The sequence below is a fragment of the Salvelinus namaycush genome, unplaced genomic scaffold (genome assembly GCF_016432855.1).
Source record: "Salvelinus namaycush isolate Seneca unplaced genomic scaffold, SaNama_1.0 Scaffold14, whole genome shotgun sequence".
Taxonomy (NCBI): Eukaryota; Metazoa; Chordata; class Actinopteri; order Salmoniformes; family Salmonidae; genus Salvelinus; species Salvelinus namaycush.
This window is the reverse complement of record NW_024058119.1, coordinates 789,386-801,022: the sequence shown is the minus strand read 5'-3', so window position 1 is coordinate 801,022 and position 11,637 is coordinate 789,386.

Genomic DNA, 11,637 nt, shown 5'->3' with positions numbered 1-11,637 from the left:
TCGCCTTAGCAATCTCATTAGGATAAAGACCTCCTCCATTCCTGCCATTATTGAAAGAGATCGTGATACCTCACATCTCAAAATAGGGTTACTTAATGTTAGATCCCTCACTTCAAAGGCAGTTATAGTCAATGAACTAATCACTGATCATAATCTTGATATGATTGGCCTGACTGAAACATGGCTTAACCTGTTTGGGCTGCAGGGGCAGTATTGAGTAGCCGGATAAAAGGTGCCCATTTCAAACGGCCTCGTACTCAATTCTTGCTCGTACAATATGCATATAATTATTACTATTGGATAGAAAACACTCTCTAGTTTCTAAAACCGTTTGAATTATATCTGTGAGTAAAACAGAACTCCTTTTGCAGCAAACTTCCTGACAGGAAGTGGAAAATCTGAAATCGATGCTCTGTTCTAGGGCCTGCCTATAAAGGTTCTTGATATTTATTAGAATACATGCACTTCATACGTCTTCCACTAGATGTCGACAGGCAGTGAGAGAAGAAATGGAGTGTGTAACTTGATCTGGGGTCGAATAAAAGCTCTCGGCATGACGTGTCACCAGTTTCCTGTTTTCTGGAGAGCGCGTGAAGGGACCTGGTTTTGCCTTCTGATAAGCTGTCGTTATAGACGACTAATATCTCCGGCTTTGATTTTATTTGATACATGTGACAATATCATCGTAAAGTATGTTTTTTCAATATAGTTTTATTAGATTATTGAAATTTATTCAGGACGTTAGGCGTGTTGCGTTGTGTGCCTTTGTTCAGGAAGGAGAGCTTCGGGCTACTTTGCTAGCTTCCCGTGCTAATTGACTGGAGAAGAGGACATTCTAAATACAAACAACGATTGTTCCCGACAAAGGACCCCTTGTACAACATTCTGATGAAAGATCATCAAAAGTAGGACCCATTTTATGATGCTTTTTCATATATCTGTCGAACATGTGAAATAGTCGTTTGCGCCCAGATTTTGGGTACTCTCTCGCTATACCTAAGCTGGATGTCGTAATGAAGACTTTTGATGCTCCTTGGCTGGGGTCTGAGCAGATTATTTGTTGCGATTGCAAACGTAATAAAATGGTGGTCCGATAGTCCAGGATTATGAGGAAAAACATTAAGATCTACAACATTTATTCCATGGGACCAAACTAGGTCCAGAGTATGACTGTGGCAGTGAGTAGGTCCAGAGACATGTTGGACAAAACCCACTGAGTCGATGATGGCTCCGAAAGCCTTTTGGAGTGGGTCTGTGGACTTTTCCATATGAACATTAAAATCACCAAAAATGTGAATATTATCTGCTATGACTACAAGGTCCGATAGGAATTCAGGGAACTCAGAGAGGAACGCTGTATATGGCCCGGGAGGCCTGTAAACAGTAGCTATTAAAAGTGATTGAGGAGGCTGCATAGATTTCATGACTAGAAGCTCAAAAGACGGAAACGTCATTTTTTTTTTTGTAAATTGAAATTTGCTATCGTAAATGTTATCAACACCTCCGCCTTTGCGGGATGCACGGGGGATATGGTCACTAGTGTAACCAGGAGGTGAGGCCTCATTTAACACAGTAAATTCATCAGGCTTAACTTCTTCAAGTATTTTTAGAATTCTAACACGGCGATTGCATTAAGAACTAGTGTATCCATAATTTCCTATACAACATGTATTTTTTAGTAACGTTTATGTATAGTTATTTGGTCAGAATAGTTGAGTGCCATAAAAATATCTGCACATTCTGGGAAAAAGATGCTACGTTAGCACACTGTATAACCACTGATTTCAGCTCTAAATATGCACATTTTCGAACAAAACATAAGTGTATGTATAACCTGATGTTATAGGACTGTCATCTGATGAAGCTTATCAAGGTTAGTCATAAATTATATATCTTTTGCTGGTTTATTTGCTATCGCTAACGTGCCTATTGCTATCGCTAACGTGCCTTGATGAATGAATGCGGTAGTGTGGTAGGCTATTGTAGTAAGTTAATATAATGCTATATTGTGTTTTCGCTGTAAAACACTTAAAAAATCGGAAATATTGGCTGGATTCACAAGATGTTTGTCTTTAATTTGCTATACACCATCAATTTTTCAGAAATGTTTTATGATGAGTATTTAGGTATTTGACGTTGGTGTCTGTAATTACTCTGGCTGCTTCGGTCCTATTTGTGACGGTAGCTGTGATGGTAGCTGCAATGTAAAACTGATTTATACCTCAAATATGCAAATTTTTCGAACAAAACATAGATTTATTGTATAACATGTTATAAGACTGTCATCTGATGAAGTTGTTTCTTGGTTAGTTTGGTTGGTTCTAGGTTAGTTAGGTTGGCTTTGTGCATGCTACCTGTGCTGTGAAAAATGTCTGTCCTTTTTTGTATTTGGTGGTGAGCTAACATAAATATATGTGGTGTTTTCGCTGTAAAACATTTTAAAAATCAGACATGTTGGCTGGATTCACAAGATGTTTATCTTTCATATGCTGTATTGGACTTGTTAATGTGTGAAAGTAATATATTTCTAAAAAATATATTTTGAATTTCGCGCCCTGCATTTGAATTGGCTGTTGTCATATTGTGCCCGGCTTCGGGCTTGTAGCCAGAAGAAGTTAAGCCTGATGAATTTACTGTGTTAAATGAGGCCTCACCTCCTGGTTACACTAGTGACCATATCCCCCGTGCATCCCGCAAAGGCGGAGGTGTTGATAACATTTACGATAGCAAATTTCAATTTACAAAAAAAAAAATGACGTTTCCGTCTTTTGAGCTTCTAATCATGAAATCTATGCAGCCTCCTCAATCACTTTTAATAGCTACTGTTTACAGGCCTCCCGGGCCATATACAGCGTTCCTCTCTGAGTTCCCTGAATTCCTATCGGACCTTGTAGTCATAGCAGATAATATTCACATTTTTGGTGATTTTAATGTTCATATGGAAAAGTCCACAGACCCACTCCAAAAGGCTTTCGGAGCCATCATCGACTCAGTGGGTTTTGTCCAACATGTCTCTGGACCTACTCACTGCCACAGTCATACTCTGGACCTAGTTTGGTCCCATGGAATAAATGTTGTAGATCTTAATGTTTTTCCTCATAATCCTGGACTATCGGACCACCATTTTATTACGTTTGCAATCGCAACAAATAATCTGCTCAGACCCCAGCCAAGGAGCATCAAAAGTCGTGCTATAAATTCTCAGACAACACAAAAATTCCTTGATGCCCTTCCAGACTCCTTCTGCCTACCCAAGGACGTCAGAGGACAAAAATCAGTTAACCACCTAACTGAGGAACTCAATTTAACCTTGCGCAATACCCTAGATGCAGTTGCACCCCTAAAAACAAAAAACATTTTTAATAAGAAACTAGCTCCCTGGTATACAGAAAATACCCGAGCTCTGAAGCAAGCTTCCAGAAAATTGGAACGGAAATGGCGCCACACCAAACTGGAAGTCTTCCGACTAGCTTGGAAAGACACTACCGTGCAGTATCGAAGAGCCCTCACTGCTGCTCGATCATCCTACTTTTCCAACTTAATTGAGAAAAATAAGAACAATCCAAAATTTATTTTTGATACTGTTGCAAAGCTAACTAAAAAGCAGCATTCCCCAAGAGAGGATGGCTTTCACTTCAGCAGTAATAAATTCATGAACTTCTTTGAGGAAAAGATCATGATCATTAGAAAGCAAATTACGGACTCCTCTTTAAATCTGCGTATTCCTCCAGGGCTTAGCTGTCCTGGATCTGCACAGCTCTGCCAGGGCCTGGGATCGGGAGAGACACTTAAGTGTTTTAGTACTATATCTCTTGACACAATGATGAAAATAATCATGGCCTCTAAACCTTTAAGGTGCATACTGGATCATATTCTAACTAAACTACTGAAAGAGCTGCTTCATGTGCTTGGCCCTCCTATGTTGAACATAATAAACGGCTCTCTATCCACCGGATGTGTACCAAACTCACTAAAAGTGGCAGTAATAAAGCCTCTCTTGAAAAAGCCAAACCTTGACCCGGAAAATATAAAAAACTATCGGCCTATATCGAATCTTCCATTCCTCTCAAAACTTTTAGAAAAAGCTGTTGCGCAGCAACTCACTGCCTTCCTGAAGACAAACAATGTATACGAAATGCTTCAGTCTGGTTTTAGACCCCATCATAGCACTGAGACTGCACTTGCGAAGGTGGTAAATTACCTTTTAATGGCGTCAGACCGAGGCTCTGCATCTGTCCTCGTGCTACTAGACCTTAGTGCTGCCTTTGACACCATCGATCACCACATTCTTTTGGAGAGACTGGAAACCCAAATTGGTCTACACGGACAAGTTCTGGCCTGGTTTAGATCTTATCTGTCGGAAAGATATCAGTTTGTCTCTGTGAATGGTTTGTCCTCTGACAAATCAACTGTACATTTCGGTGTTCCTCAAGGTTCCGTTTTAGGACCACTATTGTTTTCACTATATATTTTACCTCTTGGGGATGTTATTTGAAAACATAATGTTAACTTTCACTGCTATGCGGATGACACACAGCTGTACATTTCAATGAAACATGGTGAAGCCCCAAAATTACCCTCGCTAGAAGCCTGTGTTTCAGACATAAGGAAGTGGATGGCTTGACCCTGATCTCTCTTTTGACGAACATATCAAGACTGTTTCAAGGACAGCTTTTTTCCATCTACGTAACATTGCAAAAATCTGAAATTTTCTGTCCAAAAATGATGCAGAAAAATTAATCCATGCATTTGCTACTTCTAGGTTAGACTACTGCAATGCTCTACTTTCCGGCTACCCGGATAAAGCACTAAATAAACTTCAGTTAGTGCTAAATACGGCTGCTAGAATCCTGACTAGAACCAAGAAATTTGATCATATTACTCCAGTGCTAGCTCAACCTACACTGGCTTCCTGTTAAGGCAAGTGCTGATTTCAAGGTTTTACTGTTAACCTATAAAGCGTTACATGGGCTTGCTCCTACCTATCTTTCCGAGTTGGTCCTGCCGTACATACCTACACGTACGCTACGGTCACAAGACGCAGGCCTCCTAATTGTCCCTAGAATTTCTAAGCAAACAGCTGGAGGCAGGGCTTTCTCCTATAGATCTCCATTTTTATGGAATGGTCTGCCTACCCATGTGAGAGACGCAGACTCGGTCTCAACCTTTAAGTCTTTACTGAAGACTTATCTCTTCAGTAGGTCATATGATTGAGTGTAGTCTGGCCCAGGAGTGTGAAGGTGAACGGAAAGGCTCTGGAGCAACGAACCGCCCTTGCTGTCTCTGCCTGGCCGGTTCCCCTCCACTGGGATTCTCTACCTCTAACCCTATTACAGGGGCTGAGTCACTGGCTTACTGGTGCTCTTTCATGCCGTCCCTAGGAGGGGTGCGTCACTTGAGTGGGTTGAGTTACTGACGTGATCTTCCTGTCTGGGTTGGCGCCCCCCCTTGGTTTGTGCTGTGGTGGAGATCTTTGTGGGCTATACTCGGCCTTGTCTCAGGATTGTAAGTTGGTGGTTGAAGATATCCCTCTAGTGGTGCGGGGGCTGTGCTTTGGCAAAATGGGTGGGGTTATATCCTTCCTGTTTGGCCCTGTCCGGGGGTATCATCAGATGGGGCCACAGTGTCTCCTGACCCCTCCTGTCTCAGCCTCCAATATTTATGCTGCTGTAGTTTACGTGTCGGGGGGCTAGGGTCAGTTGGTTGTATCTGGAGTACTTCTCCTGTCTTATCCAGTGTCCTGTGTGAATTTAAGTATGCTCTCTCTAATTCTCTCCTTCTCTCTTTCTTTCTCTCTCTCGGAGGACCTGAGCCCTAGGACCATACGTCAGGACTATCGGGCATGATGACTCCTTGCTGTCCCCAGTCCACCTGGCCTTGCTGCTGTTCCAGTTTCAACTGTTCTGCCTGCGGTTATGGAACCCCTACCTGTCCCAGACCTGCTGTTTTCAACTCTTAATGATTGGCTATGAAAAGCCAACTGACATTTATTCCTGATTATTATTTGACCATGCTTGTCATTTATGAACATTTTGAACATCTTGGCCATGTTCTGTTATAATCTCCACCCGGCACAGCCAGAAGAGGACTGGCCACCCCTCATAGCCTGGTTCCTCTCAAGGTTTCTTCCTAGGTTTTGGCCTTTCTAGGGAGTTTTTCCTAGCCACCGTGCTTCTACACCTGCATTGCTTGCTGTTTGGGGTTTTAGGCTGGGTTTCTGTACAGCACTTCGAGATATTAGCTGATGTACGAAGGGCTATATAAAATAAACTTGATTGACTTGATTGATTGTAAATACACAATGCCATCTAACCAGTTATCAAATCATGTTACATGCAGTTATGTTAGCCAGCCAGCTAACATTAGCTATTTTAACCTGCTAGCTTAGCCAGCTAACTAGCCTAGCTAGCCAACCACCACAGTACGTAGTAAGTAGCAAGCCAGAGCCCAACATTGTTAACAACTCGAGACCAAGTAGCACAGGCCGGAGCTCACAGAACACAACTTAAACTAAACCAGCACATCAAAAGCAAAGAAAGCAGAGACTTACAGTTAAACAGACCATCTGATGGTAAAAGAGTGGCTGAGTTACTGAAGCGAGAGGCAGGGAGAGAAGTGCTTCTGAGAGAGATGTCGTTTGACCTGGCCAAGGGAGAGTCAGTGAGGCGGGTAATTAGGGTGAACACATGTCCCGGACAGTCCCGCACAACCAAACAATCATGTCCTGCATTTTATCAACAAATTCAAACGCCACTAATTTAGAAAAAAAGGTTGATTTGTCCCGTAAAACAGTCTGACATTTCCGACCCATCTCTTGCAGTCATGTTACTCTTATGAAAATAGATACTGTATATCATAAGGATGTGATAGCCTTAGCCTACTGGTGATGTTAATGTAGTCACGTTACTATTATGAAAATAGATACTGTATATCATAAGGATGTGCCTTAGGCAACTGGTGATGTTAATCCTTAAGAGTCTATTGAAGCACTTTGCGTCAATCTAAGTAACAGAGTAAAAAAAAAATCCCCATCCAAATCCATCAGTTTACAACCCACTTGTGTGGGTTGTAGACTCCGTCTCATGCTACCACTAGAGTGAAATTAATTGCCTATAATTTCCACCTTTTGTCTATTCCATTTGCACAACAGCATGTGAAATTTATTGTCAATCAGTGTTTCTTCCTAAGTGGACAGTTTGATTTCACAGAAGTGTGATTGACTTGGAGTTACATTGTGTTGTTTAAGTGTTCCCTTTATTTTTTTGAGCAGTGTATATAAACACACATATTTTTTATACCTAAAGGGGTCCTAGAATTAAAAATCAAACAGCTAAATAATCCATGGTATGGCCATATTAAAACAATTCCAACCAATAAAATACTTTTCCAGCTAAATTTGGAGAGGACAGCATTCGGAAAGTATTCAGACGCCTTGATTTTTTCCACATTTTGTTACGTTACAGCCTTATTCTAAAATTGATTAACTTATGTTTTTCCGTCATCACAATACCCCATAATGACATCACAATACCCCATAATGACAAAGCAAAAACAGGTTTTTAGAAATTTGAACTGAAATACTACATTTACATAAGTATTCAGACCCTTTACTCAGTACTATGTTGAAGCACCTTTGTCAGTGATTACAGCCTCGAGCCTTCTTGGATATGACGACACAAGCTTGGCACACCTGTATTTGGGTAGCTTCTCCCATTCTTCTCCGCAGATCCTCTCAAACTCTGTCAGGTTGGATTGGGAACGTTGCTGCACAGCTATTTTCAGGTCTCTCCAGAGATGTTCTATCAGGTTTAAGTCTGGGCCACTCAAGGACATTCAGAGACTTGTCCTGAAGCCACTCTGGCGTTGTCTTGGCTGTGTGCTTAGGGTCATTGTCCTGTTGGAAGGTGAACCTTCGCCCCAGTCTGAGGTCCTGAGATCTCTGGAGCAGGTTTTCATCAAGGATCTCTCTGTACTTTGCTCTGTTCATATTTGCCTCAATTGTGACTAGCCTCCCAGTCCCTGCCACTGAAAAACATCCTCACAGCATGATTCTGCAACCACAATGCTTCACCGTAGGGAGGGTGCCAGGTTTCCTCCAGACGTCACGCTTGGCATTCAGGCCATTGTACAATCTTGATTTCATCAGACCAGAGAATCTTGTTTCTCATGGTCTGAGAATATTTTGGGTGCCTTTTGGCAAACTCTAAGTGGGCTGTCATGTGCCTTTAATTAAGGAGTGGCTTCTGTCTGGCCACTCTACCATAAAGGCCTAATTGGCGGAGTGCTGCAGAGGTGGTTGTCCTTCTGGAAGGTTCTCCCATCTCTACAGAGATGACCAGCCTTTCAAAGCACTTCATGGCTAGAGACGTGAGTGCTATGGGTCAGTAGTCATTTAGGTAGGTTACCTTGGTGTTCTTGGGCACAGGGACTATGGTGGTCTGCTTGAAACATGTTGGTATTACAGACTCAGATAGGGAGAGGTTGAACATGTCAGTGAAGACACTTGCCAGTAGGTCAGCACATGCTCGGAGTACACGTCCTGGAATCCGTCTGGCCCTGCGTTGTGATCTGAGGACCCATGCCAAACCTTTTCAGTCTCCTGAGGGGGAATAGGTTTTGTCGTGCCCTCTTTATATAGCCTAATTATTTTTCACTCAGGAAGCTCCGGTAAACAGTGGTTGTAGTGCACTGCTGCCACCACCAGGCCTGGAGTCCATTTTGACTTTGTTGATAGCGAGCTGTGTAAGCTAGCTGTGTTAGCTAGCTGTGTGGCTAAAGACGTAACAGCTAGCTAACTGGCTACTGTTCAACCTATTGTGTGTATTGAACATTCATATTGGACAGCTTTACCTATATAGTAGCACCACCAACCATCAGCCCATTCTCTTATTGATGTCAAAACTGGAGTGTATTGTTGCTGTAGGAGTTTTTGATTAATAATCCTATTCATTTCAAGCCACACTAAGATGTCACCATACTATTATCTTAAAGCCCCACTATGGAAGACATAAATCATCAGAGTGGGCCTCCAACTTAAATGTAAACAATGGAGCAAATGCATCACATGTGAATATCACTTGATTATCAGAGGGATGTATTATGACATCAGATAGAACTACTCAGACATTCCAAATCAGGCTTCATCCATATCATGAAGGTGGATATTGATCCAACCATTTCCAAAGTAATGACGGGGCTGATGGACACAGGATATGCCTGTACACTTTTATAAATGCCGACAGACGATTTGTTATTTCGTTTGACAGGGTTGGGTCTTTTTGTGTCAGTAAAAATGTATAAACGAGAAATGGCGGCATTAATCCTTTATGCACAAATATTTATATAATAACCATCACATCTTAGTTAACTTGGAGTCACGTGATGATATGTTGTGTGGTCCTCACTCTACGACTTGGGAACCCATGTAGTTTATTAGGCTACAGATGAAATACGTTATGAACTTCACAGGGTGGTGAAACTGCATGTGATGAGCTTGATGCTCCTTTCCAATACATTTTGAAGGTCTTATTCTGATGACATGATGATTGATGCTTGGTTACCATTTGACAAATAAAATAATATGTCTCTCATCCATAATAATCTCATCATGTAGGTAGCCTACCAGCGCTGTATATGTGAGCTGCTGGCTACAGTGCACGGGACAAGAGCACGTTTTCTATTTCACACAACAGTTTTAAAAGCATCAGTAGAGTTGAAAATGCGATGGAAACCCATTTAACTTGCATTTTTCATTCGGTACAGGAGAATTTAACAGCAAAAAATTTTGTTCCGTGCACTACTTCATCAGCAGACTTTTATCCTCAATAAATCTGTTTGATAGAAACATTTCCAGTGGGAAAATGTGTATATTGTTTTATGCAGATTTGAGAATATTTACATGAAAATCTGTGGCAAATTACATGGAAACTTAGCTACTAAGGTGGATATTGATCCAACACCTGCTACTTATTCAAACCAGCCCACTGGGCACAGACGTCAGTTCAACATCTAGTTTCTATTTACATTTCTTTGATTCGTCAACTAAAGTGAATTCAACATGAAATCAACACAAAATGTCACCTGTCACTGGATTTAGGTTGCCAGTTGGGTGAAACACAAAATGTCACCAGTCACTGGTTACCAGTTGTGTGAAAATTAATAAAAAATACCTTATGTAGATGGTTTTTACAAATCCAATCCATTTTCCACATTGATCAAACATCATCACATGGATTTGTTTTGTTAAAATCAAATCAAATCAAATGTTATTGGTCACATACACATGGTTAGCAGATGTTATTGGTCACATACACATGGTTAGCAGATGTTATTGGTCACATACACATGGTTAGCAGATGTTATAGGTCACATACACATGGTTAGCAGATGTTATTGGTCACATACACATGGTTAACAGATGTTATTGGTCACATACACATGGTTAGCAGATGTTATAGGTCACATACACATGGTTAGCAGATGTTATAGGTCACATACACATGGTTATCAGATGTTATAGGTCACATACACATGGTTAGCAGATGTTATAGGTCACATACACATGGTTAGCAGATGTTATTGGTCACATACACATGGTTAGCAGATGTTATTGGTCACATACACATGGTTAGCAGATGTTATTGGTCACATACACATGGTTAGCAGATGTTATTGGTCACATACACATGGTTAGCAGATGTTATAGGTCACATACACATGGTTAGCAGATGTTATTGGTCACATACACATGGTTAGCAGATGTTATTGCGAGTGTACCAAAATGCTTATTCTTCTAGATCCGACAGTGCAGCATCATCTAACAGATAATATCTAACAATTCCACAACAAAACCTAATACACATAATCTAGTAAAGGAATGAGAATATATAATTATAAAACATATGGATGAGCAGTAACAGAGCAGCTAAGATGCAATAGATGGTAAAGAATAGATAGTGAATAATCTCCACCCGGCACAGCCAGAAGAGGACTGGCCACCCCTCATAGCCTGGTTCCTCTCTAGGTTTCTTCCTAGGTTTTGGCCTTTCTAGGGAATTTTTCCTAGCCACCGTGCTTCTACACCTGCATTACTAGCTGTTTGGGGTTTTAGGCTGGGTTTCTGTACAGCATTTCGAGATATTAGCTGATGTACGAAGGGCTATATAAAATAAACTTGATTGATTGATTGATAGTGAAGGATACAGTATACAATATATACAGTTGAAGTCGAAGTTTACATACACTTAGGTTGGAGTCATTAAAACTCCTTTTTCAACCACTCCACAAATGTCTTGTTAACAAACTATAGTTTTGGCAAGTCGGTTAGGACATCTACTGTGTACATGACACAAGTCATTTTTCCAACAATTGTTTACAGACAGATTATTTCACTTACCATTCACTGTATCACAATCCCAGTGGGTCAGAAGTTTACATACACTAAGTTGACTGTGCCTTTAAGCAGCCTTGGAAAATTCCAGAAAATTATGTCATAGCTTTCATAGCTTCTGATAGGCTAATTGACATAATTTCAGTCAATTGGAAGAGCACCTGTGGATGTATTTCAAGGCCTACCTTGAAACTCAGTGCCTCTTTACTTGACATCATGGGAAAATAAAATAAAATCTGCCAAGATCT